Source organism: Oncorhynchus tshawytscha, linkage group LG16 (genome assembly GCF_018296145.1).
Source record: "Oncorhynchus tshawytscha isolate Ot180627B linkage group LG16, Otsh_v2.0, whole genome shotgun sequence".
Lineage (NCBI taxonomy): Eukaryota > Metazoa > Chordata > Actinopteri > Salmoniformes > Salmonidae > Oncorhynchus > Oncorhynchus tshawytscha.
Genome location: NC_056444.1, coordinates 57,754,742 through 57,767,768, shown reverse-complemented (window position 1 = coordinate 57,767,768; position 13,027 = coordinate 57,754,742). Strand labels below are relative to the sequence as shown.

The 13,027-nt window shown below is 40.0% G+C and overlaps 1 protein-coding gene across 1 annotated transcript in view; it reads right to left on the bottom strand.

Moving 5' to 3' along the window:
- Positions 1-13,027, bottom strand: part of LOC112215990 (neurotensin receptor 1 (high affinity)) — a 53,209-nt gene that overhangs the window by 20,065 nt on the left and 20,117 nt on the right. The window lies entirely within an intron of this gene.

The following is a 13,027-nucleotide window of genomic DNA, read 5'->3' as shown; positions in this document are numbered from 1 at the left end:
AAGAGAAATTCAATTACATTTTACAGTAGCCTATGTCTTTCCTACCTAAAACATTCGTTAATAGATTTGAATTCCTTTAAAATAGAAACAACATATCATAATGTTATAAAGTAGAATATAAACTAGATACTGGCTAATGAGGGTGGGATAGGCTAAATAATTACAGCCGAATAGGCCAATTCAAATAATAGTTATAAAGGAAATGAAAAATGCTAGGTAGAGCAGGCCCAGAGAAAAATTGTATCTGGTCGAATTACACTCCTCGCTCTTACAGTGCCTTCAGAAAGTATTCATACCCCTTGACTAATTCTACAGTTTGTCGTGTTACAGCCTGAATTCCAAATTGATTAAATAATTAAAACAGCTCACCCATCTACACACAATAACACATAATAACAAAGGGAAAACATGTTTTTAGACATTTTTGCAAATTGTTTGAAGATTAAATACAGAAAAATCTCATTTACAGTGCATCGGAAAGAATGTACCATTCGGAATCCTGAGTGGTGCAGTGGTCTAAGACACTGCATCTCAGTGCAAGACGCGTCACTGCAGTACCTGGTTTGAATCCAGGCTGCGTCACATTCGGCTGTGATTGGGCGGCGCACAATTGGCCCTGCGTCGTCCGGGATTGGCCAGGTTAGGCCATCATTGTAAATAAGAATTTGTTTTAACTGACTTGCCTAGTTAAAGAAAGGTTAAATAATAATATATTTAGACCCTTTCACTTTTTCCACATTTTGTATGCAACTGCCTCATTCTAAAATGTATTAAAAGCGTTGTTTTCCCCCTCATCAAGCTACACACAATACCCCATAATGACAAAGCAAAAACAGGGTTTTAGAAATGTTTGCACATTTTTTGAAAAAAAAATCTGATGTGACCGACCTGCTCAATTCGGATTTAAGTAGCAACGTTTGAAATTATGTTTTTTACATTGGATAAAAGTAGGGACTCAGAGCTAGAAAAGGGTATATTATACACTAAAGTTGAGAAGAAATGGGAAAGTAATTCTGCTTTGAAAATTGATAAACTTGTAACCCCACTTTTGAGAAAATGGCCCTTGAATGATTTGGTAAACCTACTGGATAGCTCTTCTTTGTCCACACCCATTCAGCATACAGTGGGGCAAAAAAGTATTTAGTCAGCCACCAATTGTGCAAGTTCTCCCACTTAAAAAGATGAGGCCTGTAATTTTCATCATAGGTACACTTCAACTATGACAGACAAAATGAGAAGAAAAAAAATCCAGAAAATCACATTGTAGGATTTTAAATGAATTTATTTGTCAATTATGGTGGAAAATAAGTATTTGGTCACCTACAAACATGGAAGATTTCTGTCTCTCACAGACCTGTAACTTATTCTTTAAAAGGCTCCTCTGTCCTCCACTCGTTACCTGTATTAATGGCACCTGTTTGAACTTGTTATCAGTATAAAAGACACCTGTCCACAACCTCAAACAGCCACACTCCAAACTCCACTATGGCCAAGACCAAAGATCTGTCAAAGGACACCAGAAACAAAATGGTAGACCTGCACCAGGCTGGGAAGACAATAGGTAAGCAGCTTGGTTTGAAGAAATCAACTGTGGGAGCAATTATTAGGAAATGGAAGACATACAAGACCACTGATAATCTCCCTCGATCTGGGGCTCCACGCAAGATCTCACCCCGTGGGGTCAAAATGATCACAAGAACGGTGAGCAAAAATCCCAGAACCACACGGGGGGACCTAGTGAATGACCTGCAGAGAGCTGGGACCAAAGTAACAAAGCCAATCATCTGTAACACACTACGCCGCCAGGGACTCAAATCCTGCAGTGCCAGACGTGTCCACCTGCTTAAGCCAGTACATGTCCAGGCCCGTCTGAAGTTTGCTAGAGAGCATTTGGATGATCCAGAAGAAGATTGGGAGAATGTCATATGGTCATATGAAACCAAAATATAACTTTTTGGTAAAAACTCAACTCGTTGTGTTTGGAGGACAAAGAATGCTGAGTTGCATCCAAAGAACACCATACCTACTGTGAAGCATGGGGGTGGAAACATCATGCTTTGGGGCTGTTTTTCTGCAAAGGGACCAGGACGACTGATCCGTGTAAAGGAAAGAATGAATGGGGCCATGTGTCGTGAGATTTTGAGTGAAAACCTCCTTCCATCAGCAAGGGCATTGAAGATGAAACGTGGCTGGGTCTTTCAGCATGACAATGATCCCAAACACACTGCCCGGTCAACGAAGGAGTGGCTTCGTAAGAAGCATTTCAAGGTCCTGGAGTGGCCTAGCCAGTCTCCAGATCTCAACCCCATAGAAAATCTTTGGAGGGAGTTGAAAGTCCGTGTTGCCCAGCAACAGCCCCAAAACATCACTGCTCTAGAGGAGATCTGCATGGAGGAATGGGCCAAAATACCAGCAACAGTGTGTGAAAACCTTGTGAAGACTTACAGAAAACATTTGACCTCTGTCATTGCCAACAAAGGGTATATAACAAAGTATTGAGATAAACTTTTGCTATTGACCAAATACTTATTTTCCACCATAATTTGCAAATAAATTCATAAAAAATCCTACAATGTGATTTTCTGGATTTGTTTTTCTCATTTTGTCTGTCATAGTTGAAGTGTACCTATGATGAAAATTACAGGCCTCTCTCATATTTTGAAGTGGAAGAACTTGCACAATTTGTGGCCGACTAAATACTTTTTTGCCCCACTGTATATATTGATTGCAATTATTTCCGGATGAGTGAGCGTTCATGTGCAAAGGATTAGCATTTCAATGGTTATAATTATCAACTCTGTAGTGCCTTCTCAGCTGACCCCCCCCCCATTCCCCTTTTGTCTCTTACAAGCCACCATGCCGGTTTAGTCCACTAGGGCACATTCTCCTATAATTTCCTTGTAACCATATCTACTGTTTGTTGTGCATTTCTGTGAGTACTTAGTAAATAAATAATTTTAAGACAATTGATGTATGGATGACTCATAGTGAAGACTGGGTTCGTGCAGATAACCAACAATTTACAACGTTTGGAATGAGGTAATGACTTCCTAGTTAATTACAGTTATATGATTAATCAGTTTAATCGCATAATAATAATTACAGAGAGTTATTTGATAAATAAGTCTTCAGTTTTAATGATGCCAAGGACACAACATATTTGATGCCCCCGTGCGAGGATTCTAAGATAGAATTAGACTTTGCTGTTGTCACGGCTGTTGAAGGAACTGGAGCAAGGTGCAGCGTGGTAAAAGTACATTTTCTCTTTTATTCGAAATGACGCGGACAAAACTAACAATACAAAACAAACCATTAAGCTTCAGACTATGTGCCATCAAACAAAGTTAACTTCCCACAAACACAGGTGGGTACCTAAGTATGGTTCCCAATCAAAGACAACGATAGACAGCTGTCCCTGATTGAGAACCATACCCGGCCAAAACGTAGAAATAGAAAATCATAGAAACACAAAACATAGAATGCCCACCCCAACTCACGCCCTGACCAAACCAAAATAGAGACCTAAAAAGGATCTCTAAGGTCAGGGCGTGACAGCTGTGGACTTCTATATATCAATTGTGCAAACAGAATTGTACAAACAGACTGCTTTCTATACAAATTGGTTGTGTGTGTATTCCCATTGGAACAAGCTATTACGGAGCGCCTCCGGTCGTGTGTCGTTAGCGTCAGAGCAATGAGTGAAACATTCCAGATTTAGTCCGTTAGGCCAAACGGTACTATTTCTGTCGGTCAATATTAACTTCTAGAGCAAGTACATAGAGCCAGTAAGGTTAGAAATTAGAAGATATCTGTTCCGTGACCGAGCCGAAGTATTCTGTCCTCCTACCGCACTAAGCAAGTGTGGGCAGACCACAGGCATATCTGTATTTATGTACCGTGTCGCTCCGGTAAACATAACGCTATGCCGAATGGGTTAATGTGAGACGTCACTAGTAAACCCACCCTTTCCATGGTGAGAGGACCCTATTTTGTACTTGGAAGTGATATTTCTGAACAACGTAGGATTAGCTTGCACGGGATGCTAAGCTAACAAAATGGAAACATTATTTCCTGTGTCCATTTCAATTCCTCCGCCTTGCGCGACGGAAGTCCAGCCCTTTGTACTTCCGTTTGATTTCAGCATTCTGCATCACTGGTGGTGAAGAATCGCAAGTACATCTCTTAAAAGAAGTAGGGTAAATCCAAACGTGCATCACGTTAAGATATCCAGCCAATCGCAATTGACTGGATATCGATGTTTCATTCAATTTAACTAACAAGTGAAATTGACAGATTTACCTTTTAAATAATATCCAATTTTATTGGGCTTCTACAATGAGACAAGATTAACGTTTTCCACATTAACTTCTTATGGCTGCAGGGGCACTATTTGAGTAGCTTGGATGAAAGGTGCCCAGAGGTGCCCAGAGTAAACGGCCTGCTCCTCAGTCTCAGTTGCTAATATATGCATATTATTATTAGTATTGGATAGAAAACACTCTGAAGTTTCTAAAACTATTTGAATGGTGTCTGTGAGTATAAGAGAACTCATATGGCAGGCAAAAACCTGAGAAGAAATCCAAACAGGAAGTGAGAAATCTGAGGTTGGTGGATTTTCAAACCAGGCCCAATTGAATTCACATTGGGATATGAATGAAGTTGCACTTCCTAGGAATTCCACTAGATGTCAACCGTCTTTCGAAACTTGAATGAGGAATCTACTGTGTTGTGGGACTGAATAAGAGATGAATGAGTCAGCTTACTGGCAGAGAGCCATTTCCTGGTCACGCGTATTCCACATGATATCGACTTGCGTTCCATTCCTCCTCAAGACACAAAGGAATTCTCCGGTTGGAACTTTATTGAAGATTTATGATAAAAACATCCTAATGATTGATTCTGTACTTAGTTTGAAATGCTTCTTCGACCTGTAATATAACTTTTTGAAGTTTTTGTCCGAAGAAATGCACGAGCGTTCTGGATATGTATACCAAACTCGCAAACAAAAGTAGCTAATTGGACATAAATAACGGACATGTTCGAACAAATCAAGCATTTATTGTGGATCTGGGATTCCTGGGAGTGCATTCTGATGAAGATCATCAAAGGTACGGTAATATTTATCATGTAATTTCTGTTTTTTGTTGACTCCAACATGGCGGCTAATTGTATTATATTTCTGAGCGCCGTCTCAGATTATTGTAAAGTCTTTTGAAATCTGACACAGTGGTTGCATTAAGAGGTATATGTATAATTCCATGTGTATAACTTGTATTATCATTTACATTATTAGTATTTCTGTTGAATCGATGTGGCTATGCAAAATCACTGGATGTTTTTGGAACTAGTGAACATAACGCGCCAATGTAAACTCAGATTTAAAAAAATATAAATATGAACTTTAACAAACAAAACATATATGTATTGTGTAACATGAAGTCCTATGAGTGTCATCTGATGAAGATCATCAAAGGTTAGTGATTCATTTTATCTCTATTTGTGCTTTTTGTGACTCCTATCTTTGGCTGGAAAATGGCTGTGTTTATTCTGTGGCTTGGTGGTGACCTAACATAATCGTTTGTGGTGCTTTCGCTGTAAAGCATATTTGAAATCAGACACTGTGGTGGGATTAACAACAAGATTACATTTAAAACGGTATAAGATACATGTATGTTTGAGGAATTTTAATTATGAGATTTCTGTTGTTTTGAATTTGGCGCCCTGCACTTTCACTGGCTGTTGTCATATCATCCCGTGAACAGGATTGCAGCCCTAAGAAGTTTTAACTTAGATGAAGCTCTCAGGTTAATTTAAAGTTTAATTCCCAGATATCCTATACAGGTTTGATCAATCAGTAAAATCTGCTTTTGCAAAGCACAATCAATCTGTCCCGCCTCCAGCGGGAATTCCATATGGCTGTGGCCTGAGGGGAAAGTATACCATAGTGGTGAATGTACCTAACATTACTTTTATGATAATCCAGCAATCTCAATTGGGTATCATCATCTCATTGAATTTATTTAAATTGTTGAACATACCTTTCTAGGTTCTTCCAATTAAATGAGACATCTTAAACTTTGCAATAGTAACCTAGATGAACCATCTTCCCAGATAGCCTATCCAGGCATGATTAATCATTATCGATTAATTTAATTTGATTTTGCAAATTCATTCACGTCCAACTCCCCATTCATTAATTCGAAGACTAATTGATCAGATATTAGGAAGACAACTTTCTAATCTGAATATTTTCCTTGATGCCCTGACTTCCTAGTTAATTACAGTTACATTGCGTAATAATAATTACAGAGACTTATTTGATAAATAAGTCTTCAGTTTTAATGATGCCAAAGACACGACAGCAGTATGAACCCTCAAAACACCTGTGACCTTTCAAATCAGAGAGCCTGTGACTTCTATTTAACATGACTGAAAATAGGATCAGCCAGTACATAGTTCGTTTTTTTTTATACCCCTACACTCCAAAGGTTGTGTCCCGCCATTCATTCATTTTGGTACAGTGCGTCTCCTCAGCTGATTATTAGATGTTGTCAGACACACATGGGTTTCTGAAGATGATTATCTTCCTCAAGTGTGCAGCGAATTCTGATAGATTAAAAGATAAAATTAGTATGATATCCTGGCATTTAAAACCTAAAAACAATTCTACATTTCTCATAAAACAATTTTTTCGCATACCCAAAATGCTTACTATTTAGAATGCAAGTATTCAGTCTGTTGTCTTGGCACTGGTCCCGAGGAGTTTGGGGTTTCCCTTTGCCCTGTTCTGCCCTCCTGCTTTTAGACAGATGACTGGAAATTAGGTGGTTGGTCTGTCTGCCAGGGAAATTGGTGTAAAAGCTCCCCCTTCTGAAAACCTGAGAGGACTTAGTGTGCGTAATGAACAGGGTCAGAAACGGCAGGGCAGAACATGCTTTGGGAAAACATGAACCGTCTGATTGCATGGCCCTAACGAGGCTAAGCTGGGGCAGGCAATTAGAGGAGACAAGACCCTAACGAGCTGCAGCCAGTCTGAGCCACTTTCAATGACAGCTTTCAATGATTAGAGCTTTCTAATTATATATATTTTTCTCTGAACTTGTACTTTTGAGAAAAAAATAGGCTAAATTAGGATTTAAACAATTTGCTCGCATGCTCTGTTGCATGCTTTGAGAATGCCATGTTATTAGCACTCCATAGCTTTAGCAGACCTTTGAACTTCAGAGCATATACTGTATCACTCGTTAAGCATTCCCCATTTGTTCAGCGGAACTGACATGATTAAGGGAAGGATCATGAATCTGAGGACACCCGTCTAGACTATAAAACATCTCTAAATCATACTGTGTCTCTGTCTGTCCCCAAGATCAATACAGTATGTTCCAGCCACAGCAGCTCCTAGCCTCCAGTAAAAGATGAATGACCAAAACAGCTTTATTTTGGTACTATGTTAACTGTTTAATGCAATGTCATGAACGCTACCTTTCAGAAACTTCCTCTGTGGGCATCCAGTTGTCATTTGTGGGTATACAGTTGAGTTAGATTGCATTGTCAATACTGGGCGATGATTATAGCTTTTCATAAGCACACACACATTTTTTGTTTGTTTTGCAGTCTGTGGAATGTGCGAGTCCATTGAGCATCTGACAGGCTGGCTCTGGGTTTAACCCCGGTGCTGTCTCTGACTGGGTCCCAGGGAGAGCTGTCTGCTCTGGGCTCAAGGCCAGTCTCACACACAAAACAAAGAATACCTGCCCAGAAACCTCAGCACCATGAAAACACTCCTCCCGGGAATGCCCATGCATTCAATTTTCTCTCTTGCTCTCTCTCTCTCATATAGATACAATTATGCAGGTACAGATGGGGAGAGGATAGTTTTTTTTAGAAGTAGATGAAAGTGTCTTGATGTGTAGTGGCATGTTTCCTTTCCTCTCCAATCTCATTAAGTTCAATGAAAAATCATTTTGTTTATGATCAGAGGACAGCTGACGTCAGGCTATTGGCTCTGTGGCGTTACGCATACAGGGACCCAGCAGGACTAATCAAACACACTTTGGCTCCGTTTGGAAATACAATGTGTGGAAATTGCATGATTACCAACAGCAGTATTGGCTGTTGCTCTGATGATGACTGGTCCTGGGTAGCCATATTCTGTCCTTTTGTGTCAGCCCTCCTGCTCCTGATCCAAACTCAAACGCTGCTAACCACGTTTCTCTTTAATTTTTGTAAGTCTGTTTTTGTAATTTCTGTAGCAATTAATTTCACAGTTCTTTACCCTTTTGTTCTCCATCCATTCCCTTATTGTGGGTGTTGTGTGAACCTTTCTTAGTTTGGCTGTTTTGACCACCCTTTTATGACCAGGCCAATTTGGAGTTTCTACTGCCATGTGCCCACAGACCTGAATAAAGGCTTCATGATAAGAAAATATTAATTATGAATTCCCTTGAAACCCCCACTCTATACAAATCAAATCAAATTTTATTTATTTACTATAATTATGATATGAATACCACTAAACCATATAGCTATAGCATTTCGCTACACTCGCATTAACATCTGCTAACCATGTGTATGTGAAATAAAATTTGATTTATAGTCCAGCAGTGTTCTATAAACATGTGTGTCCATAACAGCCAGGTACATTGCATTAGACAATGTCTTGACAAAATAAATTGATTAATTAAATAATCAGATTTGTCTATTGAAGATCCTAATGAAATGTGTGATTATTCTGTTCTCAGTATGTGGGGGTCTGACTTTTTAGGTTAAAAAAAGTTGTGGAAAGTAACGTGATCGGAAGGTTGGGTGTTCGATTGGCAGGTTGGGAGTTGGATCCTCGGTCGAGTCATACCAAAGACTCCAACATATCCCTCTCTGATTGGCACTCAGCATTAAGGAGATGAATTAGGGGTAAAGCCCTGTGACAGACTAGCATCCTGTCTAGCGTTCTATCCAGGGGGCGTACTTGTACACCAAGCTGTCTCTCGCTGTAACGCTCGTCTGAAGAAGTGGACCAAGATGCAGCGTGAGGTAGGTTACTCATTATTTAATGATAACCAGGAACAACAAGAAAGAGAAAACCAACGAAACCTACAGCCTTGAAGGGCTCAACTGCAACAATACAAGGACAAGATCCCACAACTTAGGTGGGAAAAAAGGCTACCTAAGTATGATTCCCAATCAGAGACAACGATAGACAGCGGCCTCTGATTGGGAACCACACTCGGCCAAACGCAAAGAAATACCAAACCAAATAGAGACATAAAAAGGCTCTCTAAGGTCAGGGCATGACACTCGCTACAGAAACAGGGGGTCCTCCTGCCCTATGGGTCACTATGACTTGGGCTCTATTCAATCCATAAACAGAAGTTCAGTGTTACAGCGCGATTGAAATTTAAGGCAATGTTCCCGCGTTAGCAGACAATGCATTCACAGTAAACGCTGCATATGTTGGCTCAATCGGAAATCACCTTTACATTTCTAGTGTTCTATCTATAACACTTCAACGATACAGATTGGGGGGGTATACAGATTGCTTACTGTGACTCACTGTGACCACAAGTTGATGTGATCCAATTTCAACATCTAGTTTTGATTTAGGTTTAGTTGAGTTGGCAACTAACCTGAATTCAACAGAAAATGTCACCATGTAATTGGATTTAGGTTAAAAGTTGAGAGAAAACAAAAAATCCCTCAGGTTGATTAATTTTTGCAAATCCAAATCAGTTTTCCACTTTGAATTTTATGTTGTTGGAATCAAATCAAACTTTATTTCCCACATGCACTGAATACAACAAGTGTAGACTTTACCGTGAAATGCTTACTTACAAGCCCTGAACCAACCAGTGCATTTTGAGGATTTGTTAAGCAGTCTAATGGCTTGGGGGTAGAAGCTGTTGAGGAGCCTTTTGGTCCTAGACTTGGCGCTCCGGTACTGCTTGGCGTGCGGTAGCAGAGAAAACAGTCTATAACTTGGTTGACTGGAGTCTACAATTGTATGGGCTTTCCTCTGACACCGCCTATTATATAGGTACTGGATGGCAGAAAGCTTGGCCCCAGTGATGATCTTACACATTGTTTACCTAGCTGGCTAGCTACATGTCTTAACAAAAGACTCCACTATGCAAGTAACCATTTCGGCTGCATTGGTAAATTCAGTTTGAGTATGCCAGGGCTCAGAATAACTGATGAATTTACGAATGCACAACACCCATTGAATATGTTCAGTGTCAGTAAAAGTCGGCAAAAAAGGCTAATGAAATTGTTGCCAGCAGAGCTGATTAGGCTGTTTTCATGTTATCCGGAGGTAAACAAGTCATCGGCCAGAGCATCAAGTGTGCACTCTGAATGCTCCGAGAGTGAAACGAGATGGGTGGGGCTAAAGCTTAAGAGCAATACTGAATGGGTGTAAACAAAGAAGAGCTCTTCACTAGGTACCAAAGCATTCAAAGGCCATTTTCTCAAATGTGAGTTTACAAGTTTATCAACTTTCAAAGCAGAATTCCTTTCCCATTGTTCCTCAAAAATGTAGTGTATGATATATAATTGTGTAGCTCTGAGTCTCTACTTTTATTCAATGTAAAAAACACAATTTCATAAGACCGATTTGAGCCGGTCACTTTTGATAATGGTGTTTTCCCGATAATGGAACATTTGCACGTATAGCCTACTGCCATGTGCACATTGCTGCGCTTATAATGTGAAGAAATAGCCTAATAGTTGATCAACATTTAAAGCTAAATGTTCTGATCTGTTGCGTCAGCCTCATAGTGAAAAAAAGGTTTTTGATGCTAGCGGTTGAATTAATTTGGGATCTATCGCATCCCACAACTGTCTCAGACTATGTTTGGAATATTTATTTCTCACACAGAATAGGTCAACTTTTATATTCATTCCATGGGAATATATTCATGGGAGATAGTAGATTGACATAGGCTAGTGCTTTTGCTGTTCGTTAGGCCTCATTTTGTTGGCTGATGAAAAGTAAATGTGGACAGTTCGGAATTGGATAAGGGCACATGCAGTTGCCTCCCCGATGTGTCTGTCTTCACTTGTAGCCTGTGAGAAAGACCCGATAATGTGACAGAGAGCCATGTGAGTGAGAGGTGCTTTGGAGCGTGCAGCACTCAGGGAGAAGGGCACAACGCAGCACTCCGGGACAAGGGCACAATGGCCACAAAAGGCATGGATTTTTTTGGGGTGCATTAGGGCCACCCAAAAGGGATGCCACCGTGAAATTTGAGGCATTATCAAGTGCTTGTCAAATGTTGAATGAGAGACTGAAGTGTGTACAGCCTGCGCAAAAAAAAGCAGAGCACATGCCTTTCATGCAACTTTTTTTCAAATCATCATGTCCCATCATGCAGCCTTACAATGTATTACAAATCAAAACATATAGCCCAACGTTTGTAGAACTAAAGTTACATTAACAACTCTAAATGAAGCACACAGGAGTACCTATTTCTTTGTTAATTGCTCAATACAGAATAGCAGCGTGTGTGCACTCCCTCAAATCGTTTGGAGAAAATATCCAGTGTATTTTATTCAGCTATGTACAATTGTATTCTTCATACTATAAAAGAATATAAAATAATGCCAAGGAAATCTAAGCAAATCTTTTCTGCTAAATCAACTAGTGTAGCCCACAGCCATTTGGCATAGCCATATCAGGACCTCTCAGAGTATGATATTCTGTCCTTCTGAAATAGTCTACATTTTCTTCATATCATGCTTCTTTAGACCCGTCTAGAATAAATAAGGGATTTATTGTGAAGGTGTAGACTATATTACATGGATTTATTAGACGCCTTAAAATGTAGATGTTCCAAAGGTCTGCATCAGGAGATGCCAGGAGATGCTACATGTTTTTATGTTAATTAACGGTCAATTACCATGAGACTAACCGTTATTTGCTTGACAGTCACCAGCTGACGAAATGTCATGACCGCCACAGCCCTGGTTTGGATTTCCATTTCACACCTCACATTTTTTCAGGTTACTCACTTGTACATGCAATGAAAGCATTTGATATTACTGTTGATGTAATAATGAAAAGGACCTTGAATATGCACAGGAATTTATTTACACTTTTCAGAAACAGTAGGGGCAGATGTGAAACCAATTTCACTGGAATGAAAGAAAACACGGTGAAATTAAAATCTCCCTCCACTCGTAAAGGTCTAGATTTTTCCTTAGCACCCCCTGTTGACAGCACCCCCAAACCAAAACAAAACATCTTCCTGCAGCCATGCTGTAAAGGTCTCTATTTTTCCTCAGTATCCCCTGTCGACAGCATCCCCAAACCAAAACATCTTCCTGCAGCCATGCTGTAACGGTCTCTATTTTTCCTCAGCTTCCCCTGTCGACAGCATCCCCAAACCAAAACATCTTCCTGCAGCCATGCTGTAAAGGGCTCTATTTTTCCTCAGCATCCCCAAACCAAAACATCTTCCTGCAGCCATGCTGTAAAGGGCTCTATTTTTCCTCAGCATCCCCAAACCAAAACATCTTCCTGCAGCCATGCTGTAAAGGTCTCTATTTTTCCTCTTCTTTCTCTCAGATAATGACAATATATCTTCAAACACAGAACTCTCCTTCACCTTTCCATTTCTGCCTCGTCTTTCAGGGTTGAAATACATTTATAGGGATACTTCAGGATTGTGGAAATGAGCATGCTAGCAGATACCCATAGACTTCCAGCCATTGCGTTGATGCTAATTAGCATTAGCAAACCTTCCTTCATACTGGACACAGAGACGTAAAAATAGCACCCACAGCTTCATCTGACTATTGGTAAGTAGATAAAATCACAAAGTATCCCTTTAACGTCTAGACTTGTCTCTCTAAAGCACTTTATTCCCAACCTAAGGAGATCTTGATGGTCCTCTTTCATCTCTCATGATCAGAGTATGTGAGCTGACTTGAGCAGTCGGAAATCCTGCTGTCATGCCCTGACCGTAGAGATCTTTTTATTCTCTATGTTTGGTTGGTCAGGGTGTGACTCGGGTGGGAAACAAATGTTCTTTAT